At 45.6% G+C, this 14,625-nt stretch overlaps 1 pseudogene; it reads right to left on the reverse strand.

Moving 5' to 3' along the window:
• Positions 1–14,001: 14,001 nt before the first annotated feature.
• LOC136638415 (small nucleolar RNA SNORA17) lies at positions 14,002–14,109 on the reverse strand (annotated as a pseudogene).
• Between the last annotated feature and the right edge of the window lie 516 nt (positions 14,110–14,625).

The raw sequence follows: 14,625 nt of genomic DNA on the forward strand, positions 1-14,625 counted from the left end.
TGTTTGTTTTATGAAACTGGAATGCTGGAGGGGAGAGAACTGTGTTTAATATTGTTTCAGAGGTGAGACTCTAATACAGAAGCCTAATCAAGCTTGCTACCTACTACAGCAGACTCTATAAGCAGGCAAACTCAACCATGGTTGTCAGGGTTAAAGTACACATGATGTGAAACATCACTGAGGTTTTCATTTGTTTTAATTTAGAACAGCAAGAGATGCAAGGGAATCAAGGTAAGGGCTGTTGTGCTTCATCCCTTCTCTAAACACTGTGGTGCCAACCAAAACTGTGCCCTCAAAGCTGCTGCAACCACCAAGAGGGGTAACGATAAACACTCATGGGAACATCCGTTCCAGAGCTCCAGGACGTTACCATTGTTTGAACCACAGCACAAACTAGTTAAATATTCCTGTCCGCCCTTTGCAGTCCTGATCACTGCCCCTCATTGGTTCTATTCTAATGTAATAGTGTTCTTTCAAAGACATAAGGTCTTTTGACATTGTCACAGGAGCATGTCAGGCTGAAGCATGAAAATGAGCACCGACCAGATGTTTGGGGGCCGAGTAGTTCTTTGGGACTTCCTCCTTACTTGTGAGGCTGAAAGACTTAAAACTTGTTCTGCCCAAAGCAGGCACTCTCCAGTGATTAATGAGGAAATAAAGGAAAAGCTATTTAATGAGGAAACAAACAATGAGAAAAAAACAATGAGGAAACCAAAAAAGGATAGCAATGTACCACCTTGCTTGATAGCCAGCAGACAGAAGAAACCAGGAGTTTCCACCCTTTTTCTTTCAGCAGGGTTCCCCACGGAGGCGGGGAATGTCTTTCTGCTGGTGCTCTTGGAGGGGAGCAAAATGCTATGTTTGGAGGGGAGCCTGAATGCTGGTGTAAAGCAGCCCCTCCCCCTCAGCTTTCGAGCCAATCATGTCTGTGAAAGCAAAGCGGACGTGTCTTCTCTGCTTTGCTCTTCCTGCTCCGAATAGCTCTGAAGGTGACAGGTGACACTTTACACCGGCATTCAGGCACCTGAAAAACATAGCATTTTGCCCCACCTCCAGGAATGCCATTGTGCTTCTCTACCCGCTTGGTTGGATGTGGAAGCCATACAGCACAGATCTGGTCAAGTCTCACCACCACCACCAGTGTCATAATACATCATCTGGGAAAAAAAAAACACAACCCACAATCGCTTGACTAAATTCTTTGACTTGAACCCTCTCACAACTGTTGACCTGTTCAATGTTTAAGCTCATCTGTCCCTTGACTCTTAATACCCCCTGCTGAAGAGTACCCCAGCTTGAAACGCACAGGGGATTGGTGCTTTTCTGTTAAAATAATTTAACAGATATCCATTTGTGGATTTTTTTTTTTCTGTTGCCTTTAAATTTCATCTTGAAAATGAGGGCGTAATGCAGAGTAATTATGCATTTGCCCTTCCATAACTTGTACTTCATTTCACTCTACTGTAAATAGCTAGAGCACACAAAGGATTCAAAAGCAGAAAGAGGCGAAATGGCTTTCAGAAGAAGAATATAAAATGGCATCTTAGAAACGAGGTTGGACTTAGTGGTTGACTGGCCATCTCACTGCATTCTTGGGCTTCTTCACAGCAGACATATCACATTCTGATTGGTATATAAATAGCAACAATATTATCTCTGCCTGTATATATTGTTCCAAGTTTTCTATCTGATTACTGTGAATAGGCCAGTTGCTATGGTTCTGCCTTAATGCTCTGCCTGATCAGAGTCAGATTTGACCAAAGAATGTTAATGTTCCTTTGCCGTCAGTAGACATCATTAAATGGGAGCTATTGGTTAGAAGTTGATAGAAAAAAGCCATGCACACTGAGATTCTACCCCCCCCCCTTTTCTCACCCCCAAGCCACCTCCTCCCACAAGTCTCCTCTGACTTACACCAGATAAATGACAAGGAGACCTACCAGAGGTCAGGCAGCCTACAGGGAAGTAAATATCAAAGATTTCTACTTCATTCCTTGGCTAACTAGTTGCACCTCCCTGTTGTAAACTTAAGGGGTTTGGGGTGCTCAGAGTTCTTGGTACTCAAACCCTAAAGCCCTAAAGGCCCCCCCCCCGTCCAGTAGTACTGCCACCACCCTGTATGTGCCAGTGCCTCAGTCCAGTGACACTAAGACCCTCTAGGCTTAACTCTATCCCTTGCAGGCACTGAGCGCTTTCTCCAATTAAAGCTTCAGTCCTCAAGTTACTAGACCTCAATGAGCACTTGGTAGCTTGCTGAATGGCTAGGCAGTTTTCTGAACCTTTGTCCCCAACAGACAATGAAACAACGTGGTAAAAGAGATTTTAGTTTATTAAATACATAAGGTTATATAAAGCAGCAAATGCTAGAGGCATAAACATCTAGGAAAAATACCAGCAATAAAATAATAAAGCTAGCTGGCTATCTCTATTAATCCCTAACTCTCACCTGGGCCAGCTGCTCTTGTAGATCTTTTAGCTCCAGGCTACCTGTGAGACCAGATGCCCATGGTGGACAATGGGTTCACAACGTGCAGGATGTTGCACCCAAAAGCTCTGCCCAAGAAGAACTAGACACACCCCTTGGGGCACTCATTATTATACTTCTTATGCTAATAGTGCCGAGGTGACTTCATACTTATTTAGACTGTCCAATCAGAAACTTTTGAGGACAGAACCTTCTCGGAGTGGGTCTGGTTGCTAGCCCTCCTAGTTCTTACCCCTCCCAACTGGAGATCCACAGCTGCACTTCATCAGCTTGATAAGGTGCCTTTCTGTCTGCAGAGGTGCTAACATTCCAATGGGTTAGAATTCTTGTTGTCTGTCCTTTCTGGCCAGCAAAGGAGAGACAACAATCTTTTTGTTTGTTTACTCACATTCTTGCAGCTAGGAACTGCTAGCCACTTCCCCATTACTGACTTAGTTTGGTTCAGGCTTCACATGCTAACCAAGGCCTAACATGTACATATCCATGACACTCCACCACCCCATAATAAGCAGCACGTTCTCCATCAATGGTGCTGTGTGCTATGGGCTGGCAGGAGATAAGACTGTCCTCCAAACACATATTCTTCTACTCACATAGATAACATCTGCATAGAGCTACTTAGAATCAGAGAGAGAGAGACAGAGGCTTCCTTCAGGCAATTTGACAAATTCATGGCATGGGTAAGATTTGAACCTGAGACCAGTGGTGTCGTTGGCTGATGTGCCACCCCAGAACACACCGTCTGCTCCGCCACCCCCTCCAACCTGCCCCCACCCTCCGACCTGGAAGTAATTGCAGTGACATGATGACATCACCACAATTACTTCTGGACTGCTGCGGAGGAGCAATCGTTCCTGCAGCACAGCTGCTGGGAGTGTGGCTGACTGTCTCACCCCCAGCAGCCACACCATGGGAATGACTGCTGCAGAGACAACAGGCTGGCCCTCCTGCCCACTGCTGCCCCTGCGTTTCTTGGTGCGGCCAGCCTCATTCCCAGTGGCCACACCTGGAATTACTGCTGCAGAAACGGGGGCAGAAGGACCTGCCCACCACCTCCTCAGCAATCATTCAGTGCAGTTGCTCGGAGCCACTGTGCCGATAATCGCTTTGGGGTCAGTGGGCAGGAGAACCTACCCCCCCAAGGGAGACCTGAAGTGCCACTTGGTACCATGTGGTACCACACAGCACTATGTACCTACACCACTGCCTGAGACGGTTCTCCTGACAGCTCATGATCTGAATCACTGGGCTACATTAGTAAAACAGATTTTTCCTGGAGAAAATATCTATTGTATTAATAACGCACAACAGTCATTAAAATTGCAGAGCAAGCTACATTATTTAGGGCTGGCAAAGGGCACCCCAACAAAGGACTGAAATGGGAACCAGGGGAGCTTATCAAAGGGGAAATACAGCATGCATTTCATATGGAAAAATGCCACACGGCCTGGCACAAGTGGACCTGGATAGGTGGATTGTGGCCAGGAAACGGGAATAGGATATTGGTGGTGGTACTGCTGCTGATACTGCCACTTTCCTCAACACACCCCTCCTACCCATTACCTCCCTGCTGAGTAATGGGTAGGAGGCGTGGCCTCAACACACCCCGCCTACCTATTACCTCCCTGCTGAGTAATGGGTAGGAGGCGTGGCCTCAACACACCCCGCCTACCTATTACCTCCCTGCTGAGTAATGGGTAGGAGGCGTGGCCTCAACACACCCCTCCTATCTATTACCTCCCTGCTGAGTAATGAGTAGGAGGCATGGCCTCAACACACCCCTCCTACCTATTACCTCCCTGCTGAGTAATGGGTAGGAGGCGTGGCCTCAACACACCCCTCCTACCTATTTTATCCCTCCCACCCACTGCCCATCACACCAACTTAACCTGTGCCAGGGTCCCACGGTGACCACTATTGTGTGGGTGTCATCACTTGCAGCAGTGCCCAGGCTGCGCTGAATGGCATGTTGACTTTTGCGAAGGCCATAAAGCAATGCTCACTGGAACGTATGTTCCAGTGATGTAGCAGCCCAATACAATCAGGTCATAACTGAGCACCATAAAAAAATCAATGAGACAACTTAAACTTAATCACAACTAACTCAAGTCCCAATAATTCCAATCACTAGCTTTCGTTGGGTACAATCCAGTACATCTTCAAAGTGCTTAACTTTAGCTAGAACGAGCTATACTAAATACAACTGGAATCAGAAAAACACGTTCAAGTGCCAACATAGTTTATTTTCTTTTTTCATATAAAGAATTATGTATGTCTGTGCATGCACACATGTTGCCTCTGGGTGCAAGATGTGGGACACAAGTGTTTACACCCGGATTTCAAATTAGCAGCCCAGTCCTATCCTGGGTTGGCCTGCAGGGGGTTAAGCATCCACTGCATTGTGAGGGCTGACTGGAAACCAGACCAACTGGGAAAAATAAAGAAAACATTTTTCTTACCTTCTTGGTTGTTGCCGTCTTCCCTTGGATTGGCATAGCCTTGAGGAGCCCTCCGGGGACATGTCTGGGATGGGATGGAGGTTCTGCGTTCAGTATGCCTCAATCCCACTGAGATCTGACCGGTCCCACCCCCAATCTTTCCTGTCCAGGCCCAAACCCCACCCCAGTTGCCCTCCCCACCAGCAGAACTCCATCAATGGCCAAACTGCAGGGCACTGTCAGCTGCAAATGGCCTTCTGGGCCTTGTACGGGCAGCAGCACTCCACAAACCAGTGGAGAGGCTGCCGCAATGGTGCATGAATAGGATTGGGCAATAAGAGTTGCATCCATTTTTGAAAACTATCTTGTGAGAAAGTGCTGGTTAACACACCTCATGTTTCTGACAGATGGATTATAAGAAGGTCATTCCCTAGTATACTGTTAAATGCCAAATAACTCTGGGTATAATCCCATGTCCCCCAAAGGAATCCTTGTATCCCTTCCACTCCAAAACCTAAGCACAGGAGTGACATCAGCGTTTGGCCAGGTCAGGCACTGGGGGAGGGTCCACTCTTATCAAAGGCTAGCGCCTGAACACACTGTACCAGTGAACAATGGTAGTACCTAACACATCATAGGGGGAAAGTGAGGGGGGATATCATGAGAGCCCCAGTGCAGGATTTTGCCCTAGATCCCCAAGTAATCTGGCATTGGTAATGCATGAGCAATCTATGTGAGTAAAGTTACTGCAGAGTCAGAAAATGCTGGATTTAAAAGTACTACATTGTACAACCCATTATCGGAGGTGTTCTTAAATGTTTTTATTTTTTCACAGATTTTCAATTTTTCCAAGGAGGAAAAGTGCAGAAAGTGGTGTTACGTGTTTTTATCCCAAGGGCACATTTTTATAAATTATAATATAAATTATAATTTTAAACTATGACCACTTTAAAATTGTACTAGGTAGGTGATAGAGGTGGTATAGTGTCTGCAGATGCAGCCATATTCATTACCCATGCAGTCCTCCCGTCCAACCCACTATTTATTTATTATTCTTTTGCAGATTTTCCTAGTTTATTTTTTCCCAGTTTCTTTCTTTATGCGTCTCCTTATTTGATCCATGCCTCATGACCCACCATCACTTACTGTTCCCTAGCGTGTAGGCACATGTACGTTTACAAACACATTCCGAATTCTGCAAATACCGTATTGCAATTAAGTGATTTATTCCAAGCAGAGAATTTGGATTCCCTTGATGGTGAGCCTGGATTTGTGTTTTTAAATGGAGATGTGAAAAATATTCCCAGGTCTGATCATCATTCCAGCAACTGCTGTCAAAAATTTGCTTTGCAAAAATATATATTGCACTTTCAACAGAGGTGATCTTGGGGGCCATTCTCCATCTCTAGTCGTTCCTCCAGTGATTAAAAGAAGAAACATTACATTACAGAACTATACATTACTATACATTAAAGGACTATACATTAAAGAAGATATGTACTTCCACCAAAACCAGCAGCTCCATTTCTCCTTCCCTTCTCTCTCCCAATAATTTGTATTATTTTCTTTCCAACACATATGCAACATATATGTAACAGGGATCAAATGTGTACACCTGTGGGCTGCGCAGAAATGGGTTAAAAGACAAACATGCACCATGAGATAATCACACTTAATTTCCTTGTTCCCTCACATAGTAACCAATGAAGGGGAGTGAAGACAGACAAAGAATGATGAAGTCACATCATACACTCTCTATTAATATAGCAGTGTTGGAAGAGAAAGATTGGAGACAGGGAGCTGTTATTTCCAGTGGCAATCATCAGTCTTCCATTAACACATACAGTATTCTCAGGCTCCCAGGTCCACATGACCTTCTTATCTGGGCAAGCATATATTTGGATGGAGATGAGCATGGCAATGCATTCATTTTCAACTCACGGTAGCAACTGATTGAATAATTTGTGGATTAATCAACCATCTTTTTCACCAATTAATTATCTTAAACACTGATGAAATTTAAATCCATTTGCATTGTCTCAGAACCTCAACATAGATGCCTTTCTCCAAGATAGTCAAGGAAGCAAAAATTTTCTTACAATTTAAGAAACAAAAGCACCTGCACATAGTTAAACTGTTGAAAGCCCACTGAGGTCAGTAGGAATTAAGTACCCTGTGAGCACAATTGCATCTCTTTCGGCTTATAGTCCAATAAATTGATTTTAGTAATCATTTAAAAATACGTATTATTACCTACATATTTTAGTAATCATTTAAAAATATTATTACCTGCCCCAAGCCTTTCGGGGGTATGGGAGGTTAAATCAAAATCAACAAATGTGTAATAGCACAAGGTATATCAGTCCTAAACATGTACCTTCCAAATAGATAATTCCAGCAATAGATTCCACTTAAACTATTCTATGGTTCTGAATTTGGACTTTTTGGGGAATGTGATGTATTAAATTAATCGGTCCCCAAGCAATTATAACAAATTGTTCTTTTATAAATTACTGGAGTGTGTCATTATCTAATGAGTCATGATGAATTTTAAAAACTGGGGCAAGTCCAGAAAGAATCTTGGCTAGAACACTGAAATAGTAAAAGCACTTCCTAATTAAAAGCCAAATAAGTTCAAGGACCTTCGCTCAAAGTCAAACAGAAGAATTAGAAATGCTCATTGTGCTATCGCCCAAGGAAATCTTATTTCATTCTAATGCAGCCGGGGTTTTTCAGCTATCATGGAGGATGGAGGGTGTCGACTTTTTGAAACGCAAGGCAGCAGAAAGTTCTCCAGTGCAAGCCCCATCAAAATAAGGGCTGCATCAAAGCTGCCCATGCATTAACGAACCTGAGCTGAAGTCTGTGATTCAATGTGATAATGCAAACCTAACTTCAGGAACCAGTGGTTAATCCAGGTAAGCACCCCTGAAATCTACGGGAATACTCAATGACTGAAGCTGTAGAGCAGTGGTCTTCAACATTTTTCGTGCCACAACCCCAATACAGAAATGAGACTGGGGACCCAATCATCAATCCCATCCCCATCCAGGTCAGATTAATCCACCCACCTCCAGCCCCACTGCCTCCCACTCCCTGCCCCAAAAATGCCTGTAATGGAAATGCGCAAGATCCCTCAAGGAGATAGGGTGTGGTGTCTACAGTGGACCCTTGCTCTGGCAGGCAAGCATTACCTTGCCTTAACACCAGGGGCCTTAGATTGCAGTGCATGTGCTGCACAGCTGCAGCCACTTGGAGACAAAAAAGGTCCTCAGGGTTAAAAGCAGCACCTGCAGGAAGGAAAAATGTGTGGGTAGTAGAAGGAGGAAAGCTTGGAGGAAGGGAGAAGAGAGAACTAAACTGGTGGATTAATGGACCTGCTGACTGACCAATGGACTAACTGACTAATGGACAGATGGGCGGGTGGACGTCTGAGAATTGCTGCAACAGAGGTTGCTGGAGACAGGTATGTGGCTGCCATGCCCAAGACCTGCTGAGGCCCAAGGTGTTGCTGTGGTGGCTGGAGAAGCTGCTGGCAGGAGAAGGGAGGAAGGAGGATGTTTGCAGGTTGAACAGGCAAGCTACCCTGATGTGGGGTCCAGCAGTGCAGAACTAGGGCCATTGTTGGAGAACGGCTAATTAGTTTAAAGTGGACATAGGTTCTTGAGGTGAAGCTTGGGCCAAGAATTTGGCTAAACAGTGTCCTCCCAGCATTGTTCACTGTAGCCAAATATTCTTATTAGAGAGAGCTTCCAAATCCTGTGCCTTCTGCGCTACCACGGGAGGCTCCTCAGGAGAAGGGGATGTTCGTCCCCTTCCCCCGAGTAAGGGAAGCAGCCCTGCAATGGGGCTACTCACTTTAGTGCCGACCAGAAGGTCGGCGCTAAAGTAAAGGCACTCATGTAGGGCATGCAGCCCTACCCGAGCGCCCTGGACCCTTCGCAGATCCGCCTCTCTCCCTCCCTCTGACACGCCTCCCCCACACCCCCGGCCATGCCCCACCTCCCATTCCGCAACCCAGCAGTCCAGGAGACCACCGAGCTGCGGAACCCGGGCGACCGTTGCACACTAGCCCAGCTCCGGCCGGTGCTGGGCTAGCTCCGGCGGAAGCCCAGCGGTAAGCCATGCCGCGGACCACAGGATTGGGCTGTGAGTGGCTCAATAATTTCCACTAAACAGCTCAACTCATAACTCAGTTTAAGGGATTGCGCTGATACGTCTTGGGAAGAGCTCAAAACTGCAGTACATTTGGCTTATACTCAGATCCTTAAGAATTTATGGCCCAATCATAAGCTGGTTACTGCCAACAGGACAGGAGCATGCACTGTTGCTAACGTGCAGTACAGCACATTGCAGCAGTGCAAAGGATTGTTGTACTGACAGTCAGACCAGCACTGCCCTGCTGCCGCCAGTTGAAGGCCTGCGCCCGTCACAGCAAGTAGGTGGTATGCTGGCTGGTGGGGGATAGGAGCAGGCAGAATGAGAGTGGGGAAGGGTGTGACAGGGCAGAACAAGCCTGGGAGGAGTGCAGTAACAGCAGCATTAGCTGCCTCCATATCCTATCCCTCTTGCTAGGCCTTGAAGCGTGACTCGGGGCAGCTTGGATTTGTGACAGCAATATCACTGGTGCACGTCCAAGTAGCCCTGTTGCAGCTACTGGAGCTTTACCCAGGATAAGGGGACATTTTATCCTCTTAACCTGAGGAGACCTCCAGCAGCTGCAATTTCCCTGCTGGATGTGGTAGAGACTGGACCGGCACTGCTGCCTTACAGCATGGGACTTTTGTTAGGATTGGGCTGCCCCTTGGTTCGTGAGTTGATGCATGCATTCAACCATGAGTTATTGTTAAGGCAGAAGGCATCTATCTCTGGACCAGATCAGACGGAAAGCTCTTCAACCTCTCTAGACTGAGAGCAAAGTCCAAAGTCCAGCTGAAATGTCTGTGTGACTTCCGCTTTGCTGACGATGCAGCTGTCACTACCCACTCTGCCAAAGATCTCCAGCAGCTCATGGATTGTTTTAGCAAGGCCTGCCAAGATTTTGGACTGACGATCAGCCTGAAGAAAACACAGGTCATGGTCCAGGATGTGGACTCACATCCCTGCATTACAATCTCTGCGCGTGAACTGGAGGTTGTCCATGGCTTTGTGTACCTTGGCTCAACTATCTTCGACACTCTTGATACCAAGCTAAACAAACGCATGGGTAAAGCAGCTACCACATTTTCCAGACTCACAAAGAGAGTCTGGTCCAACAAGAAGCTGATGGAACATACCAAGATCCAGGTCTACAGAGCTTGCGTCCTGAGTACACTTCTGTACTGCAGCGAGTCATGGACTCTTTGCTCACAACAGGAGAGGAAACAGAACGCTTTCCACATGCACTGCCTCCGACGCATCCTCGGCATCACCTGGCAGGACAAAGTTCCTAACAACACAGTCCTGGAACATGCTGGAATCCCTAGCATGTATGCACTGCTGAAACAGAGACGCCTGCGTTGGCTCGGTCATGTCGTGAGAATGGATGATGGCCGGATCCCAAAGGATCTCCTCTATGGAGAACTCGTGCAAGGAAAGCACCCTACAGGTAGACCACAGCTGCAATACAAGGACATCTGCAAGAGGGATCTGAAGGCCTTAGGAGTGGACCTCAACAGGTGGGAAACCCTGGCCTGTGAGCGGCCCGCTTGGAGGCAGGCTGTGCAGCATGGCCTTTCCCAGTTTGAAGAGCCACTTGGCCAACAGTCTGAGGCAAAGAGGCAAAGAAGGAAGGCCCATAGCCAGGGAGACAGACCAGGGACAGACTGCACTTGCTCCCGGTGTGGAAGGGATTGTCACTCCCAGATTGGCCTTTTCAGCCACACTAGACACTGTTCCAGAACCACCATTCAGAGCGCGATACCAGAGTCTTTCGAGACTGAAGGTTGCCAACACTCTATTGTTAAGAGCAAATTCCCACAACAGGCTCCTGCACAGGATCCTCCTGAAGGGTCCACTGGCTGACAGTTTCTCGTGTATGCAAGTCAGCACTTGAAGATACAACTCACTGTTATCAATGTTTTACAAGCTGACACCTTCACAGTTCACACAGAGCTCCATCGACTCCATCAGCGGTATTCCAGTTTGACCATCCAAAGCAAAACCAGGGTTTCCCTGCTCAGTTTCTTGAAGCAAGACGGCAGTTCAACTTCCAGACAACAGGTAGTATATATTATACCCACTCTGTGTGCAAAGTTACCCTTGGAGCTGAGTTGACACACATGAACATACCCTCTAGCATTTCATTCAAATACAAAGCCAATAAGAACATTCTCTATTCACAGAAATGTTATTATATTAGACTTTTTCTCTGTATGGGTGTACTGCAAGACTCACCTTTGTAGTTCAGACAAAGGACCAGCTAGTCTTGCATTCTGTTTCCAACAAACTATCTCTGGAAGTTCATAATCAGGGCAGAATAATGATCACTGTCTTTTATTGTTGATGTCCAGGAGAGGTACACAGCCTCTGAATGTGGAGATCAAAGCTAAAAGCCATAGGTAGATATGAACACAAGACAGAAAAACACACAGGCCTATCTTTCACAGACAGACAGCTCCATCTAGATAATGAGCCAGAACCAACATGCAATGAAACAAAATAAACTTTCCCAAGAGAACAACTGTGATAATAAAATTACATATTTATGAAAACCTTTATATATTGGAACTGTCTGTATTTTGATTCCAAAAGAAGCTACTTTTATCTATACATAACTGCATACAAGGCTGTTTGATGCTAAGGTTGGTGGCAAAGCAATCTAACAAAAGGTTATATAACAACAGCTGGGAAACAGAGTAGTTTGCCTTCCCATGTTTTTTGCATTTCCCTCTTATGTTTTAACAGGTCTGATTTGTGGCTATTACACACACACACACACACACACACACACACACACACACACAGAGCGCCAAAGCCGTCAAAGTGCAATTCAGATTTTTCAGGGCCCCTGTGCTTTTAAACAATTCTTCATTGCAAGTTCAACACATTTTGTAATTAGAGGTATAAAAGTCATCCCAGCATTCATAAAAGAACTGAATGCATTGAGCATTTTGGAAGGACATTTTGGATTCATTCCCCTAGTTTTGCATTTTGTCTCTGAAATGCTTCTCAATTAAAGCTTTTGCAATGTTGTCTTTGAAGTATCATTTAATGGAATATTTGAATGGCTCAAAGATGTGTCTTTCTCCAGCAACACCAAATAGGACAGAATGGCTTTGCCCACCCAACTATCCCCACTCCCCCCCAAGGGCATGCGTGTACAATGCCCAAATAGCGACTTCCAATGACAGTCAATTGCAGGTGCCTGTGCTTTTCCCATCTGAAATGGTCGGAAGATGTGCAGACAATGGCTTCCTGATTGCAACGCAGTCACTGCTCTGGCTGCCGTTGGCGATTTCATCTGGGTGGTATAATTGGTCTGCTGGCATTACACCCATGCTACTTCAAGGGATGAAAATAAAATTATAAAGTGCTGCGTAAAGCCCAAAATGGCCACCTTTAAGTTTCAGCTTCCCTTTAATGCTGCTGAGTCCATAAAATATGCATTAATTCCTGTTTTTAATAGCTTTTATCAATCCATCTTTTCCTCCGGCAAATGGTTGACCATGTTAATAGGTAAGGCCACTTGCTCGCTGCACTTTCAGCCCCACGATAAATCTTATCGTCTTGCTTTGTTTTAGAATTACTTACACGGGAAGAAATAAACAGCGCTTACACTGCTAAGACCGCCGTGGCCAAAGCATTTAATGTACAGGACTGCTCTGTGGCTCTGCCTGCTGAATATTAAGGGTTTGCTAAGAGCAAAATTAATGGTTCTTTTAAAAAGTTAAAATATTGGCCAGAGAGTCATCAGGATTCACTGTACGCCAATTAAATCTTTTATTCCAGTGATTTACTTTTCCAATTAACTGACTCCTCCATTTACAGAGCTATTTAAAAATGTATTTCAGATTACATTGGTGGGGAGGGGACCAGTCCAATATAAACTAATATTGGTTCCTTTTATTTACAAACAGAAAGGAGTATTAATGCTCTCTGCACTATACAGAAGAAACTTCTAATCCAAAAAATGACCTGAAATCAGTGAAAATAATCAATTACACCCTCATCTTCTGGCATTAATCTCAGAACAATACTTAGAATGAATAGACAGTAACAGATAGATTTATTCACCCAGATCCAATGGTTCTTCTAGGCATGTGCTGACTCCGCTTTGTGCTTGTAGATCAGTCCTGCCCACAGGGGGTTAGCACATCAGTGGTACAGCCATCCAAGCCACCAATCACTAGTAAGCTGATGTGATCACACAAATGGGCCATGCCTCTAACTTTGAGCAGCTAAGGGTTTTCCATGTGGCCCATACCCTATATAAATCAGGCCTTAAATACCACATTTCCAGCCTGTGAGAAGATGTCAGACCCAAGAGGAGTATGGATGGGCTTAACTGAGTCACTACACACTAGTCCAGGGGTAGCCCAAGGACCAAAAAAGGCAAAAAGATGTGATTTTCATCCTAAATTTGCTGCTGCCTTCCTGAAGCCTGCCATGGACAGAGCTGCTTCAATCTGCTTCCCACTTGCTAAAGGTGAGTGGAAAGCAAATCAGAGGCTGTGAGTATGTGTCTCCTACACCCTACAATTTTTCCTTCTTTGCACATCTTTAAAAAAAACAGGACGTTCTGGACATGCACTCCCAGCATGTTCTGCACATCCTGTTTTGTTTTAAAGGGCCATGCAAAACAGAAAGTTAAGGGGGTAGGAGGCAGGCTTGTTTGTCTTCTGTGCAGTGGCAGTGGAGCAGGGTCAAGAAGTAAAAAAAGTGTCAGGTTTGGCTGCTCTCCACATTCGCAGCCTGTTCTGGAACACACCATCAACCTCACGCATGCTGCTGTGCTCTGAAGCTAAACCCTCATGAGTATGGTGCATGTCCATGCAGGAAAATGCTGTACTCGGGGATATGGTGTTTTGGGAGCGTGGGGCAAAGCTTACTGGCACACTTCCTACACATTTGTAACTGTGGCAAGTCACCACTGTTACAAATATGTGAAGAGGGCTCCTGTCTGAGTAAGAGCCCAATCCTTTTATCCCCCCCTCCCGCTGATGCAGCAGCACCAAAATGGCTACCCCTGCTTCCTGCGGGGGGGGAGGGCAGTTTCAGAGGTCTCCTCTGGGTAAGGGAACAACCATTGCCTTACCTGGGGATAAGCCTTAGTGGCACTGGATAGGTACGCTAGCTAAATCACTGCTGCCCCACTCTCCCCTCCTATCACCCCCTGGCACCTCCCCTTCCACCTCCATTGTCAGGTGGACAAACAATTCAATTTCAATTCAAACACATTAGACACAATTAAGTAGAACTGGGGTGCATCTAAACCCCAATGAAATCAATGGTACAGGCGCTTTTATCCATGTCATTTATTTTATTTTCTTTGAATTGGATTTAGACGCATCTAATTTTCACTGAATTGTACTCGTTGCTTATTGCTGAGGGGCTAATTTTTAATCCTTCTGAAAACTGCATTCTGTCTTTCACAGTTAAATATTTGGGGATTAGATGAGCCTCTTCTCTCTGCTTTGTTTGGCTACTATCCTCCTGCATAGAAGAAGATTTCACCACCAGGCTGTACAAGCGGCACACAGTGGATCTTCAGAGTTAGAAGCT

The sequence above is a fragment of the Tiliqua scincoides genome, chromosome 1, assembly GCF_035046505.1.
Source record: "Tiliqua scincoides isolate rTilSci1 chromosome 1, rTilSci1.hap2, whole genome shotgun sequence".
Classification (NCBI taxonomy): Eukaryota; Metazoa; Chordata; class Lepidosauria; order Squamata; family Scincidae; genus Tiliqua; species Tiliqua scincoides.